General features: G+C 38.5%; 1 protein-coding gene across 2 annotated transcripts in view; it reads left to right on the forward strand.

The window, feature by feature from the left end:
- The window catches only part of GABRA2 (gamma-aminobutyric acid type A receptor subunit alpha2), a 123,345-nt gene that overhangs the window by 51,136 nt on the left and 56,399 nt on the right, over positions 1–15,810 (forward strand). The window lies entirely within an intron of this gene.

A 15,810-nucleotide genomic window follows, 5' to 3' on the forward strand; every position in this document is an offset into this window, starting at 1 on the left:
TACAGAAATTTTTGTTGAAATACTTTTCATCCACCTTCCTTATGGCCCAGGAAGTGAGAATTAGAGGAAATGCCCTTATCCCTTCTTTGTCTGGTTACCCTCCACCATGTCACCCTTCCCTGACTTCTTTCTCTGATAACCCATGGGGAGGGATGCCAAATGTGGAGGTTTTTCATTGGAATAAACACAAAAACAAAGTTTTCCTTTAATGCGGACAATTATAAACGTTAGCCAATTCGTTGGGACCTCTCTACCTTTCCTTCAGGAAGCAGATACGCTACTTCTGTCCTTTAAGAAATTTGCTTTGTCTTCCACCAGAATCACTTGTTTGACCTCACAGTACTTTTTAAAATTTTTAATGTTTATTTATTTTTGAGAGAGAAAGAGCACGCACTCTCACCCACATGCACTTGGGGGAGGGGCATAGAGAAGATCCAAAGTGGGCTCTACCCTGACAGCAGAGAGCCCTGGGGCTGGAACTCAGGAACTGTGAGATCAAGATCATAACCTGAGCTGAAGTGAGACGCTTAGCCAACTGAGCCACCCAGGTACCCCTCATGGGCCTTTTCATAAGTTGACTTGGACACCTGAAAATGAAAGGTGGCAGAGGGGTAATGATCCCCAGCTTTGGGGTTGGGGTTGATACCGAACACTGGCAAGTCTTTGAAGTTCTTTCATATTATAATGTGCAGATTTAAGTGCTTTTTTCCCTCTTAACTCCAGGCCTTAGCCACAATTGTACAGCAACAGAAAAAAATACTACTCTTCAACATAATCCTCCTCCCTCCCTTGCAGTATCTCTATTGTGATCTGAAATATTAATCTGCCTCTTTCTACAGGTCAATTTTAAGTGTACAAGAACTTGAAAAGATGACAGAGACCTATTTAGCCTGAATACATCTTCCAAACATTACTGGTTGGCTACAAAGACAATATATCTGTACACTTGGTCTCGGTAGATGCTCTCAAATATTAGAAAGAGAGAGAATGAGCACCTGACCTCTATGTGGAATCAGAGTCAGAATTTCGTCAAGCACTACACTGAAAAACTAGCAGGATAGTATATAAATGGAGGTTCTTTTAATGTTACTTTTGATGTCTTATTACCAGCCAAATCAGAAAGGCAAATAAGATAGGACCCCAAATATCAAATTTTTCAATGTTGTGGATTTTTTGTTGTGAATATTGGTGCTGACAGTTACTTTTGATGTTTTTGCTTTTTTGTGTTTTTATTTTTGCAAAGTTTATTATTCTAACTAAAAAAATCAAAAATAGAAAAATATATACTTCTTTTAGACAGATGAAATGTTTATTTTCTGGAGGTTTTATAAATTTTTTTTAATGTTTACTTACTCTTGAGACAGAGACAGAGCGTGAACAGGGGAGGGGCAGAGAGAGAGGGAAGACACAGAATCTGAAACAGGCTCCAGGCTCTGAGCTGTCAGCACAGAGCTCGAAGCGGGGCTTGAACCCACGAACTGTGAGATCATGACCTGAGCCGAAGTCAGACACTTAACCGACTGAGCCACCCCAAGCGCCCCTATTTCCTGGAGGTTTTAGACACACTCACTCATATATTTTTGGCAAAATGTTTAAGTTGACTTTTTTCCAGTGGTGACAATGGATTAGACTAATCCTCCTTCTTTTTCTTCTGACCATACTGTGGGATACATTTAGAAAGCAGGGAGCTTCAACTCAAAATGGATTAAAGACTTGAACAGAACACCTGAAACCATAATGCCCCTAGAAGAAAACATGGGAGAGAAGCCTTTGACATCAGTCTTGGTAATGTTTTTTTGGATCTAACAACAAAAGCAAAACTTAGCAAGTGGGACTACATCAAACTACAAAGTTTCTGCATAGCAAAAGAAGCTGTCGACAGAATGGAAAGGCAGCCTACACAATGGGAGAAAATACCCGCAAATCATATATCTGATAAGGTGTTAATAGCCAAAATAAAGAACTGACACAACTCAATAGAAGACAAACAGTCCAGTTTATACAGGAAGACCGAATAGACATTTTTACAAAGAAGACATACAAATGACCAACTGGTACATGACAAGTGCCCGACATCACTGAGCATCAGGAAAATGCAAATCAATACCACCGTGAGGTATCACCTCACACCTGTTAGTATGGCTGTCATTAAAAAGACAAGAGATAAGGGGTGTTTATGATGTGGAGGAAAGGGAACCCTTGTGCACCGTTGGTGGAAATGTATATCGGTGCAGCCACTGTGGAAAACTGTAAGAGGGTTTCTCAAAATTTGAAAAGAGAACTATTGTATGATTCAGCAATTCCCCCTCTGGGTATATATGCAAAGGTCATGGAAACAGGATTTCAAAGAGATTTCTGCACTCCCATGTTCATTGCAACATTATTCACAAGAGCCAAGATAGGGAAACGTTATATATATTATACACACATATGTAATTCATATAGATTTGTATATGAATAATATTTGGCCATGGGGGAAAAAACAAAAATCTGGATTTGTGGCAACAATCTGGACCTTGAGGGTATTATGCTAAGTGAACTAAGCCAGACAGAAGAAGACCAATACCGCATGCTATCTCTTGTATGTGGAATACATTTAAAAAAAATCTCAGGGGCGCCTGGGTGGCTCAGTCGGTTGAGCGTCCGACTTCGGCTCAGGTCATGATCTCGTGGTTTGCGGGTTCAAGCCCCGCGTCAGGCTCTGTGCTGACAGCTCAGAACCTGGAGTCTGCTTCAAATTCTGTGTCTCCTCTCTCTCTCTGTCCCTCCCCGACTTGTGCTCTGTCTTTCTCTGTCTCTCAAAAGTAAATAAATGTAAAAAAAAATTAAATAAATAAAAATATTTCAACCTCAGAAACAGAGGATAGATAAGTAGTTGCTAGGGGCTAAGGGTGGAGGAAATAGGGAGAGGTTGGCGAAAGAGTACAAATTTTCAGCTACAAGATGAATAAGGTCTGAAGATCCAATGTAAAACATGGTGACTGTAGTTAATAACACTATATTTTATAATTGAAATTAGCTAAGAGAGTAGTGCTTGAATGTTTTCACACACACACACACACACACACACACACAAAGAGAAATAGAAGTTGATAGATGTGTTAATTAACCAAATGGGGGAAGCCTTTCACAATGTATATGTATATCAGTCATTACTTTGTACCCTTAATTATCTTATAATTTTATTGTCAATTATACCTTAGTTAAGCTGAAATTTAGAGGAAAAAAAGAAAAAAGGAAAAGAAACTGTGATCATTTGGTGTTTCACGCAGGAATTCCTTGCAGGCATTTGTTGGGAAATTTATGTTTTTTCTTTTTGTTTTTTTTGTTTTTAATTTTTTTTTAATTTTTTTTAACGTTTATTTATTTTTGAGACAGAGAGAGACAGAGCATGAACGGGGGAGGGTCAGAGAGAGAGGGAGACACAGAATCCGAAACAGGCTCCAGGCTCCGAGCTGTCAGCACAGAGCCCGATGCGGGGCTTGAACTCACGGACCGTGAGATCGTGACCCGAGCCGAAGTCGGCCGCTCAACCGACTAAGCCACCCAGGCGCCCCTGTTTTTAATTTTTAAATGTTTATTCATTTTTGAGAGAGAGAGGGAAGGAGAGAGAGGGAGAGAGGCAGAGCATGCATGAGGGAGGGGCAGAGAGAAGGAGACACAGAATCGGAAGCAGGCTCCAGGCTCTGAGCTGTCAACACAGACCCTGACGCAGAGCTCGAACCCACAAACCGCAGGATCATGACCTGAGCCAAAGCTGGACACTCAACCGACTGAGCCACCCAGGTGCCCTGGGAAATTTATATATATTTTTTTACAAATCCTAAATTCTGGTTCAAGTCAAGTAAGAAAAAAAAATGGAGAAAGCATTACGATTCTCCTGCAAGAATTAAAGCTTAGCATTTGACATAAGGAATCCACGGATGTCAAGTTGAAACCAAGAGCAGGGAGTGCTGACATGTGAAGTTGAAGACTGAAAGGTTAAGGTCAACATGCCCCAGAACTGGGCAGGACCATGTGTGAGTAAAGCAGTCATTATCTGGGAATCATAATCCTAGCAGTTACATGCCTTTGGTTCTGTTTGCTGCGGTCATTCTTAAAAATAAGGTACATATTAACAAGCTGATGCACAAAAGTTAAAAGTAAAAAGCTGGCAGCTGTTGTTAGGTGTGCAGTCATTAGCAACAGAACAAATTTAAGCTCCTTCATCTGAGTTGAATTAAAAATTTTGCCCTCTTCAGTGAATCTAGCTCAGGAACTTTAAAACAATTCTAGCCGGCTCCAAATACGCTTCATGTATGGGGGGCCCTGCCACACTTTGTATTAAACATTAAAATGCACTCAGGATCCATATGATATAGGTTAAATTGAGTTGAGTGGAATTGAAGTTGGCAACATTTAAACAAAATTACTTATTTTGATTTTTTTACTTTCCCTTTTCTATTTTGGAGTGTGTGTACATGTGCACTTTTATATGGAGATATTCCCTAAACTGAAGTACATATTTAACATCTTAGTAGGCTCTTGAGACACTTGAAGGCCCTAGACCTTTTTCCTAATGATACATTTTCTTTGAATTACCTAGCCTATTACGGTCTATAGAATTATTTGGGTTATGTCAGATTTTCTACATTATTTCCATCTTTATTCAGCTTGCTTACTTAATCTTACCAATAGTTGGCTTGGAAGAAGTCTGATGAATTGCAAGACCACTGAGTGGGTACATCCTTATTCTGTCATCAGACCAGTTCAGTCAAACCAAAGGAGCTATAACAGAACTTGAACACACAAAATCTAATAAAATGAATTATTAGCTAGAACAGGTGCTTTAATAATAGAACAGGGTAGGGGTGCCTGGGTGGCTCAGTCGATTGAGCATCCGACTCTTGGTTTTGGCTCAGGTCATGATCTCATGGTTGTGGGATCGAGCTGTGTGTTGGGCTCTGCACTGGGTGTAGATCCTGCTTAAGATTCCCTCTCTCTCTGTCTCAAGAAAAAAAAAATATATATGTGTATATATATATATATATATATATATATATATATATATAATAAAACAGGGTAAAAGAAGACTCTAAGCAACACAGAACTAGTAAATTCAGAAAGCAGCATCTACTTCTAGGGGTGAAGCATCATGAACAGGCAAGGAACACCCCCCCCACACACACACACACGTGCACAGATACACACATACTCTCTCACAAAAAAGGGGAGCCTGGATGGGAGCTGAGAGTTGATACACTGATAATTGGTGTACATAATAATGTGTGATATGGGAAGGATTCTGAGTGAGAGTCAAGAGGTATTTTTGTCAGTCATCAGGTGCTGTTTGATATTAGTTCAAATCTAAAGAAAGAAGGTGGGAAAAATTACAGTTGAGTGACCTCTGTATACATATAACACATGCATGTGCGCGCGCACACACACACACACACACACACACACACACATGCATATTGTAAACCTATTAGGAAAGACAGAATTCAAAAACATATACACATTTTATGAAAAGGAATTATTTGGTCTTCATGATAACCAAATGGAATTATTTTCAGTACTGATATTACTTTTCCTGAGAAGCAATATATAATGAGGAAAAATCTGAATTTGTGTTAGTATAGATCGCCAAGAAATGAAACTTACATGTGACACTCTAAAGAGGAAGACATTTATTATATATGGAAGATGCACTTATATTACTATTACTCATATATACAGGTAGATATGAAGATATTTAACTCATATCTTATAGGAGCAATTTGGTAATGAGAAAAAAAAGTAAAGAATAAGTCTAATTTCACTTATAGTAGCTTAGCTGATACACTCATTTATTTCTGTGCAGTGTGCATAGACCCAAACCCTTAACGTCCTGTTCAGGTCAGTGATGCAGATTTGTTGTGACATTAGCCTGAGAGGAAAAAGCAGCATAGCAAAAAGAATTAAGAACCAAAAGAACAAACACACATGCGCACACACACATACACACATACACACTGCTACTTCAGAATCATTAACTAGTGTAATTGTCCAAAGAAAGTTGCATATCTAAATTATAATTAAAGATTCTAATTACAGTGTCTGCAATTAAGTTTAAAAATCTTTTATTTCAACATTTAAAAAATTCATGAGTAAGAAGGTAATTAAAGTTGGGAATGTACTAGTAGCTGACAGTTGACAAAGTTTGTAGTAGGCATGTGCATTTTAGCAATTTGTAACTCACTCCTCTGTTGTTTTGTTTTTTCTTCTCTTCTTGGTTTCTATATAGGTCTTTTTTCATATTAGTAAACATTTTCGCTATATGTGCATATTCTTCAGGTTGAGCTACCAATTACTGCACTAAAAGCTAGACTAGAACCTCAGCCCAAACGATAATCTCTTGCAGTGCTAAGTGTTAGGGTTAGAAATCGAACAGTACAAACTTTGAAGTCACCTCCAGGTTTCTGAGCCAAAGTTTCCCATTAGGCTGTTAAGCAGCAAGCAGTCAGGTAAGCTTTGACCTTGATTTGTTGATCATTTCAGTCCCTTGGTTGATACTTTTCTGTCTCTATGAAAACAGACTGCATTATCTCTTAGACTCCCCAGAAGCTAGTGAGATATAAAGTATTCTGGTAGTTAACATCATAGGGAGGTTGAGAGTTATTAGATCTTGACATTTGGTCAAAAATTGACACCAGACTTAGGTGATAACCCTTATCAACTTGTTATTTGTCAATGTAGCTAGATAAGGAGACCTGTTATAAACGCGGTGAATTCTGTATACCGTATCACAAGTAAAGTAATCATCTTTACTCACTTCAAAGCTGGCGTGTAGAATTTGGTTACTGGAAGGGTATTGATATTTGGAAGGATAGAAATTAGACTTTGAGAGCATTCATTCAGTCAGTCAATATTTTTCAGTATCGTCTTAAAGGTTTATTTGTGTGATGTTTGTTTTAGAGAGAGAGAGAGTGTGTGTGTGTGTGTGTGTGTGTGTGTGTGTGTGTGACAGAGAGAGCAGGGGAAAGGGGCAGAGGGAGAGGGGCAGCGAGAGAGAGAAAGAGAGAATCTCAAACAGGCTCCAGGCCCAGCACAGAGCCAGACGAAGGGGCTCAATCCCACAACCTTGGGATCATGACCTGAGTCAAAATAGTCAAACGCTCAACCGACTGAGCCACCCAGGTGCCCCTCCTCTTAGAGTTTTTAATAATGTTCCTTAAAATGTTATTCAATAGGCACTTGGATTGGATTGTTTCCTGGGCTCCTTCTACAATCTGTGCGATCATAATTGCTAGTTGTGTGGGATGCCAGTCTGCATTTTAACAGTTTAAGGTATTTCATTTTATGCTGAAGGCAGCAAAAAGCCATTTTTAGGTTGGGGGGGGGTTGGGGTAATACAGAAGGCATGTGATGGAGTCAGATTTTCTTCAGTCCAGTAATTTGTATTAGAGGATAGGGAAAGGAAATGATAGTTTGAAAGCTGTTTTATTCCACTCAAGAATGACTCTGGACTGGGCCAGAATTGTGGTCCCAAAGATGGAAAACCTGAAAAGATTTATCAGATCTCCACATGATAGGATCTGTAAGACTGGGTGATCTGTTGGATGTAGGAGTTGAAGGAAAAGCACAGGATGAAGGCCTGGGGCATTGGGTTGATGGTACCACTCACTGGGATATGACAAACAGCAGGATAAATTTTAGTTTGCTTTTGTTTTGGTGTTTGGGGAATGAGAACTTATGCCTTGGGTCACCGAGTTAGGGTCTCTGTGAGAAATGTAATTGGAGATGTCTAAGTGCAGGCATATATCAAGAGCTCAGAAGAAGGGCTGGAGTGCAGATAGTTTGGGAAGCCATTTGATGGTAATTGAAACCATGGGCGTGCATAACATTGGGCAAGGAAAGAGATTTCAAGTGAAATGGTCATCATGCTTTCACAGAAACTCTAGAATACAAGAATATAAGATTTTTGAGGGGGGGGCAGAGGGAGATGGAGAGAGAGACTCTTAAGCAGATCCCACTTCCGGTGTGGAGTTCGACATGGGAGTCAATCGCACGACGGTGAATCATGATCTGAGCCAAAATCAGGAGGTGGATGCTTAACTGACTGAGCCACCCTGGCACCCCAGAGAATAAAAAAAAAATTAAAGGAGACTGAGAAGCAGCCATGGATATCTGTCAACATGAAGGGGGATTCTCTTCTCTGAAACAGACTATGTTTTGATCCTTAACAGCAGAAGTTAGAAACTACTGCCTTTTATTCCTCCTCAGATGCAGTGATGTGCAATAGTCATATATTTGTATCACTTACAGGCTTCTGTCAAGGTAGGATTCTGTATACTGAAGGTGGTATTGTTTGTTCCGTAATGAGAAGAACCCAAGGGTGTTGCTCAGAGTAAAACCTCGGGGGTGTGGCAAAAGTTTCAGAAAAGAGGGCAAATAAAGACGGTGTGACTAGTTTGACTCCATCCTACCTTCTTGCAAGAGAGGGAGGTTTCAGGAACCAAATACATCAAGTCGCAGGTGTCTTGGCTTCCTAAGTAGAGGGGTATTGCTTAATATTTGCCCATTCCTTTTATAAACCAAATAATAAACAGCTATGATTGCTGAAAATGAGTGATTTTTTTCAATTAAAATCGCTGAGGTCGCGTATTCTTTCGTCAGGTTTCAAGAGTGGAATCTGTCTTTTGGGGAGAGCCACGTAGAACTTGTTTGCCTTGGTCAAGAATAATGGATATTATCTATTGGGGCTACTCCCATACATTTTCCCGGGGTTACCGTTGCATGTAGATTGTTGGCAGACACAGAAGGTCTCGGATCCCATGGTGAAGATTTTCCCAATGGTTTCCCACAACACCAGGAGAAAATAGTTTAATACCAAATGCAAAGGATCAGGGCAAAAGTAGGGAGAGAACAACAGTGTCATGTGTTGTGGTAAAGCCAAGAAAAGGATTCAAATGTGTCATTAGATTAGGAACAAGGAGGTATTTGCTGATCGTGGTAAAAGCAACCAGATTGCAGTGGGTTGAGCGTGTGGGAGGTGAGGAAATGCAGAAATTGTGGAGGCAACATTTTTAAGCAACATGGTTGAGGAGAGGAGGCGAGACAGAGGGCAGTAGCTGTAAGGCATTATAACTATCGGTGAGGATTTTATTTTTAAAGACTACATTGAACTTCTCACTGTTTTCTGAACATGCCATTATCTTTAACAACTCCGTGGAGATGTTTTTCACTTTTCTTGTTAGGCTTCCCTTCTCCTTTGCCAACTGGAGATCTTTCATTTACTCAAGGCCAAGCTCAAATTTCATCTTCTCTGGTGTCTCTGTTGGCTACTCCAAGTAGGGTCAGTCCTTTTTGTCCTTGTGTTCTATCACAGGGTGTTCACACATTTTTATGTCTTTATATACTGGAATATAAAAATCTTTACATGTCTTTCTTCTTTACCACCATCAGAGCGACTACAAGGCATGAGTTGTGTTTGTTCATTTCAGCAAGATTTACTAAGTACATGCTCTGTGTCTGTCACAGTGTGGGAGCTGAAATACCTAAGTATAACCAGTGCTTATCCTCAAGTTGTTCACAGTGATGTGGGGAAACAGCTAAGAAAAGTTATCAACTCTAGAACAGTGGGATCACGCTTTTATTGAAGTACTTATGGATTAATATAGAGCAGAGGGGATGTGGGTATAGGATATCTCTATCTGAGAAGGTTTCCAGGAAAAGAACATAACCAAAGAGGACAAATGAGGGGAGAGTTTTAGCATAAATTGGAAGAGCCGATTGAATTTAGTAAAATGCAAAAATTCAGTGTGACTAGAGCTTGGAATGCTTCAAGGGATTTGGGGTGAGATGAGGCTAGAAAAGAACTCAGAGCCAGATCACGAAGGCCTTATAGCCAATTGCCCAAAAAAGAAAGCTGCAAAACCATCCACAAACGAAACTTTAAAACATAGTAGATCGCTTTTCCCAGAGCATTTGTTATGGCATGGCTTTTTTGAGATGTGCCAACATAACTAAATGTAACTATTGTACACAATAAAGGACTACTGTGGTTATTTTAATATAGTTACACAGACACACACATGTAAACATGCACACTTCACACTTGTGAAATTAAGGATTGGGGTATCGCATGCAGGTAACTGGTTGCTGCAAGATACCTGAAAGCTTTTCTACCATCTGTCTGCTGATGACTTTCTCTTTATAGATTTAGAGTTGTTTTTGCCCAGAATCCTTGTTGCTACGTTTAATTTCTTTTTATTCTTATTTTTATTTTTTACTTATTTACTTATTTTGAGTGAAAGAGAGAGATACAGACAGACAGACTGTCCCAAGCAGGCTCTGCGCTCCAACCCATGAACCCTGAGGTCATGACCTGAGCCAAAATTAAGAGTTGGACATTTCACTGACTGAGCCACCCAGGTGCCTCAACTACATATCATTTCTAATGATGTCTCTCATTCACTCATTCATGGACGAATTGTTGTTTATTTCCTATGTTCCAGGCAGTTTGTTAGATGCTGGTGATACAGCATTGAAGAATGTGTTCATAGTCCTTGTTCTCAGTGTGGAGTAAAAGTTGGCCAAATGTAGGGACTGGCAGGGAAAAGCCGCTGCAGCAGACATCAGTGAGTTTGGGTAGTAAGGTGGAACATGGCACATCAGAGGCAGTATCCAGCATTGCTACAGGCGGAGTGCAGTTGGAGGAGCGACTGCTTAACACCAGGCTAGAGAGGAGAGGGAGGGAGAAATCATGCTGGGACTTGGATGCTGTGAAGAAAGTATCTGGACATCCCCCCCAAGGGCTTTAGAGATTCAACCGACCAAACTCACCAACACTTCATTTTTGGATCTCCTTTTTCCCACATCATGACAATATCTTGAGCGTACCCTGTAGCTCTCCATTCACTCAAATATCAAAGGGTCCAAGACAGTCCGATTTAAACATCAGTCTTTTATGCTAGTTAGATCATCTCCCCTTTTCTCAGCCATGTTCACAGCTAAGGCATGTGCCCTGGACAAAAGGCTCTTCCTCTCTTCTTTCTGAGTCTTCCAGAGTTGGGGCAAGGGAAAGAGAGATTATACAAAGGAGGAAAATATGTTTCACTTATAGCTTACTCTGTTGGTTGTTATCTCTTGGCAATTAGTGCCATTTGTGTGGGTGACATATGCAGGTTCTCTCTTGGGACACAGTTGTGATTTCTTTGCAGTTACTTCTTTATTGCCCCCCACACCAAAACACAGGTAGCTTATTCTTTAATGGGCTTTTTGTGACCTTTTGTGGCTCAGCCTGTGCTCCTGGCACTTTACTTCATGATTTTTTGTTGCTGAGTGTCTCTTACTTGTCCCGCTACCCTTTTGTTGAGTCTGGGAATGGGGGGAGAAATAGATTTTGAAGGTGATTCATATCAGGCTACCCCTCCTGATGTCCAAACTGTTTCTAAGAACTTCACACATATTATTTAACTTGATCCTTGTAAGAAGTAGGTTTTATTATTATCACCATTTTATAGATAAGTCAACTGAAATAGTAAGATTAAATAAACTGGTCAAGGTCAAGAACCCTAATCAATCTGACTTCAGAGCCCATGCTCTTAACATCTATTTTATATTACCTAACTTATTATTTTTGTTGTCTTTTTATCTAATGTTTAAGTCAGTTTTGAATGTGGAAAGAAGACTTTGGCAGAGATTCTAAAGCTTCATTTTCAGCTCTGCAACTAAATTCTCCCTATAATCTCCCATAATCCGTGACTCTCATCTGTTTATTGGTCTAAAAAGATGGAAATTTCACTCTGACGTCCTGCCTCCAGTGATTATTTTTATATATGGTGTAACAAAAAGACCGTGGTATTAGAAAGCATAATTGAGTGCAAAGATTGGCATTCCCTCTTTTTTAATGAGTATGGCTTCTGAAGTATTTTCCACTGTGAAATGGGGATATTTAGCATATTTAATAAGGTTATTGTGAAGTTTAAATAAACCATTATATTAAAGTGAATTGCAATTAACTATTATAACTATTAATCATTTTGAATATTTCAGTTAGATAGATTTTAACAATCCGCTATCAGATTCTGAATCTTCAGTATCAGTTTTTATTTTTTTCATGAAACTTACCCGACCTCTGGTTCCAAGTAGAAATCCCAGACATCTATCTTACTTGCACAGTGGTCAGAAGATGAGGTAGCTGTGGTATTCTGCAATCTCTGTTTGTGTGAGCTTGCATAGTAGAGTTTTATGGTCTTGTATTAATGGGGTTGATTGGCACTCTGCTGCTCTGTTCTTAAGCTTCTCTGTTTTTTTTTTTGTGTTTTTGTTTGTTTGTTTGTTTTGTTTTGCTTTTGCATTTTTTGCAATGCTAATACTGGGCTACATGTGTTGTTCACACCCTTTTGAGTACCAGCTTGAAGTGTTTGAGCTTAACCATTCCATATATTCCAAGGGTATTGTTTCTTTAATAGCTCTATACCTGCTTCATAAACCACATTTTTCTTTGTTATAGAAGAAATACACTGGTTGGGTTTACTCAGAAGAGACTAGTCTTTATTAGCAAAAAGGGTAAAACAAAATAAATTTTGCTACTTTAAAATACGTTCACTAAATCAAAGTAAATGAGAAATCACCCCAAGAGCAGCCTTGCAATTTGGTTATATTTCAGTGAGTAGATATAATTCTTCAGAAATTGGCTACATGCATTGACTTATAATTAATGTAGTCAGGCACTAAAAAATATGCTGCCTCCGCTGACTTAACGTGGTCTTGAAATCATGTTTATACAATGAACTGCAATAAAGAGTGACTTCCTTGTTTGCAATACAAATTATGGAAGCCATACTTATTGGTAGTTAAAATATTGGACTGGAAATTATATCCTTGTCTACATTCTGCCCCTACCAAGCTTGGAAACAGGAAATTGACTCAATTTATCTATAACTGCATCTCTAAGAAAAAGAATTGGGATTAAGTTTCTTGTAAAGAATTTTTCAATACTTGAAGTGTGTGGATTCTTCAACTCCTCAGTCTCACCTCACAGTCAGACTCACGTCTCCTGAGCATAGACCATGGGACAGCTGCATGCTGCTACATCTTTGTGAATTGTTTGTTTTTTTCTAAATTTGCTTCTCAGTTATTTGTTTATTACTTGAGGGATTTTGTAGTTGATCTTGTTATTGTTTATTTCTTTTAGAATCTCAATTCATGGGTCTGAGTCTTAGGATGTATGAAGAAATTGCATTGTTCTGTATTTCTGGTAATATTTTTGTACACACAAATCAAGCAATTATTTACTCTGTTAGCACATACTCATGGCAAACCTGAAGTTTATTTTAAGGAATCTTTCAAGAATATTTTTTTCATATATTGAGAATGTGCATTTTATATGCATATTCAAATGCAAATAATTTGGAAATCCTTTTTTTCTTAGTGGATATGCAATAGATATTATTTGATTGAAATATTTCCTGGGGTGCCTGGGTGGCTTAGTTAGTTAAACATCCGACTCTGGCTTAGGTCATGATCTCAAGGTTCGTGGATTTGAGCCCCATGTCAGTTCTGTGCTGACAGCTCAGAGCCTGGAGCCTACTTCAGATTCTGTGTCTCCCTCTCTCTCTGCCCCTCCCCAGCTCTCTCTCTCTCTCTCTCAAAGACAAATAAACATTAAGAAAATTAAAAAAAAAAAAAGAAATATCTCCTTACTCTGCCTTTTTAATTTAGAAAACAAAACCACAAAAACTAGTGAATCAACTGTTTTTATTTATATATTTATATATCTTTATGCTTTTATATTAACATATGAAATATTGTGAGATAAGCACTAAAGTAGAAATTGGAATAATATAAAGTTAAAATATATATTATTTCAGAAATAGTTATATTTATTAATAAAATAGATTTATTTTTTCTCTCATTTAAGATTGCTGTTTATAATATTTTAGCAAGCTGTTTAAATGGGCTTTATTATTTTTAAGTATCTTTCGTAAGTACTTTAAAATAATAGCAATCAAAGTCTGATTCTAAATTCATATTTTAATATATATTTTGATAACTCATGAATGAAAAAGATACATAAATTCAAACTTAAGAAGTACATCATTAGCTATTAGTTACTGAACCATTATGCCAATTTTTAAAAACTCATCCAGAAATTCTAGATGCTTGTCCTTATGTTCTGGATGTTTAGTTTTTAAAACAACTTGCTGTTTGCAACCTTATGGCACAGTAACCAGTATTTCAGGGTACAGCATGTGCTTAAGATGAATGTTAGCATTAAAAATAGTGGGTATACCATAAGAAACTCTTAAAAACTGAGAACAATCTGAGGGTTGATGGGGGGTGGGGGGGTGGGTGATGGGTATTGAGGAAGGCACCTGTTGGGATGAGCACTGGGTGTTGTATGGAAACCAGTTTGACAATAAACTTCATATTGACAAAAATAGTAGCTATAAACTCATAGTTTAAATAGCCTCATTGATAATTATAAATTTGCTTTTGCAGATTTCTTCTTAGAATTGATTTGTTCATCAGTCTTTATGTGGCTACTAAAGAGCTCAGGTTAAGCATAGAACTGACCTCCCTGATTTTGTTGTTGTCACTTATACTCGTGTGGTTATTTGTCTTTTCTTCAATCCATGGCATCCTGTAGCAATACTTTTTGAAGCCACTTGTCTATTTTTATTACAGTTAGTTTAATCAAAACTAGATATTGTAACTTGCAAATCCACCCAATTCCAAATCACAGTGCACTACAAGCAAATGAATGAGACATCACTTGACCATTTTCTGTGCCTTCTTTTCCCATAGAATGGCTTATGGGTGCACTGAGAGTGCCAATATCATTCCTTATATTATCTATTAGCTATTATCTATGTGAACTATTAACAAAGTTTCATTTACTTCTTAGATTTCGATAAGAATTTTATACAAAAAAAGGATTCTCTATTTTCTTACACGTAAAAGAATGCACATATGCCACTTTGTAAACCACTGCTCTAAGCTGAATATCCTATTTCTGCTCACAGTCTCTCTCTTCATTTATTACAATACAGCTGATTGTATTATATTTACTGACTTAAAACCAAACTGCCTCCCTGATATTAGGCCCATGTAACTTTCTTTAGAGTCCCTAATTAAGTAAAGTCTCAGATTTTCTCAAATTCTTCATTCATTCATAAAAACCTTTAATTTTCTCTCACATGGGCTGGTGTGATAGGTTGCAGTCATAGCCCCCACTCTTTACTCCTTTTTATATACACATCTTTTTCCATTTAACTGTATAATGCCTTTCCACCGAGAGTGGACCTACTATAACAGGGTGACCTGCTATAACACTTGTCACTGAATTCAACCATGTGACTTGCTTTGGCCAATGGGATGTTAACAGACATTACTTACATAAGTGAAGACTTGAAATGGCATTGGGTTTTGCCTTTTTGTACTTCTGCCACTGTCATGAGAAAGATGAGCCCAAGGTAGCCCAAGGTAGCCCTCCCTACAGGAGGATTAGAGGCACATGGACCAGAGCTGTGTTGCCCCTGTGGCCCTACACAGTGGCAGCCTAGATCAGCCAATGGCCGCTACCACAGGAGCAGAAACAGCTGAGATCAGCAGAGCCCAGGTGACATCAACTGATTCCTGGTCTCATGTCTTCTGAGGTAATAATACATAGGTGCTGTTATAAACTACTGCATTTTAGGTGTTTCTTACACAGCAGTAGCCAATTGCTCTTAAGTAGTTTCTAGATTTTATGGTTAAACTGATTTCCCTTAATGGCATTTACAAACTCAGGTGTAGGGAGAGTACTTTAAGCTTCCCCCATTTGTATCTTCTGTTCATTTC

This window comes from Lynx canadensis, chromosome B1 (genome assembly GCF_007474595.2).
Source record: "Lynx canadensis isolate LIC74 chromosome B1, mLynCan4.pri.v2, whole genome shotgun sequence".
Taxonomy (NCBI): domain Eukaryota; kingdom Metazoa; phylum Chordata; class Mammalia; order Carnivora; family Felidae; genus Lynx; species Lynx canadensis.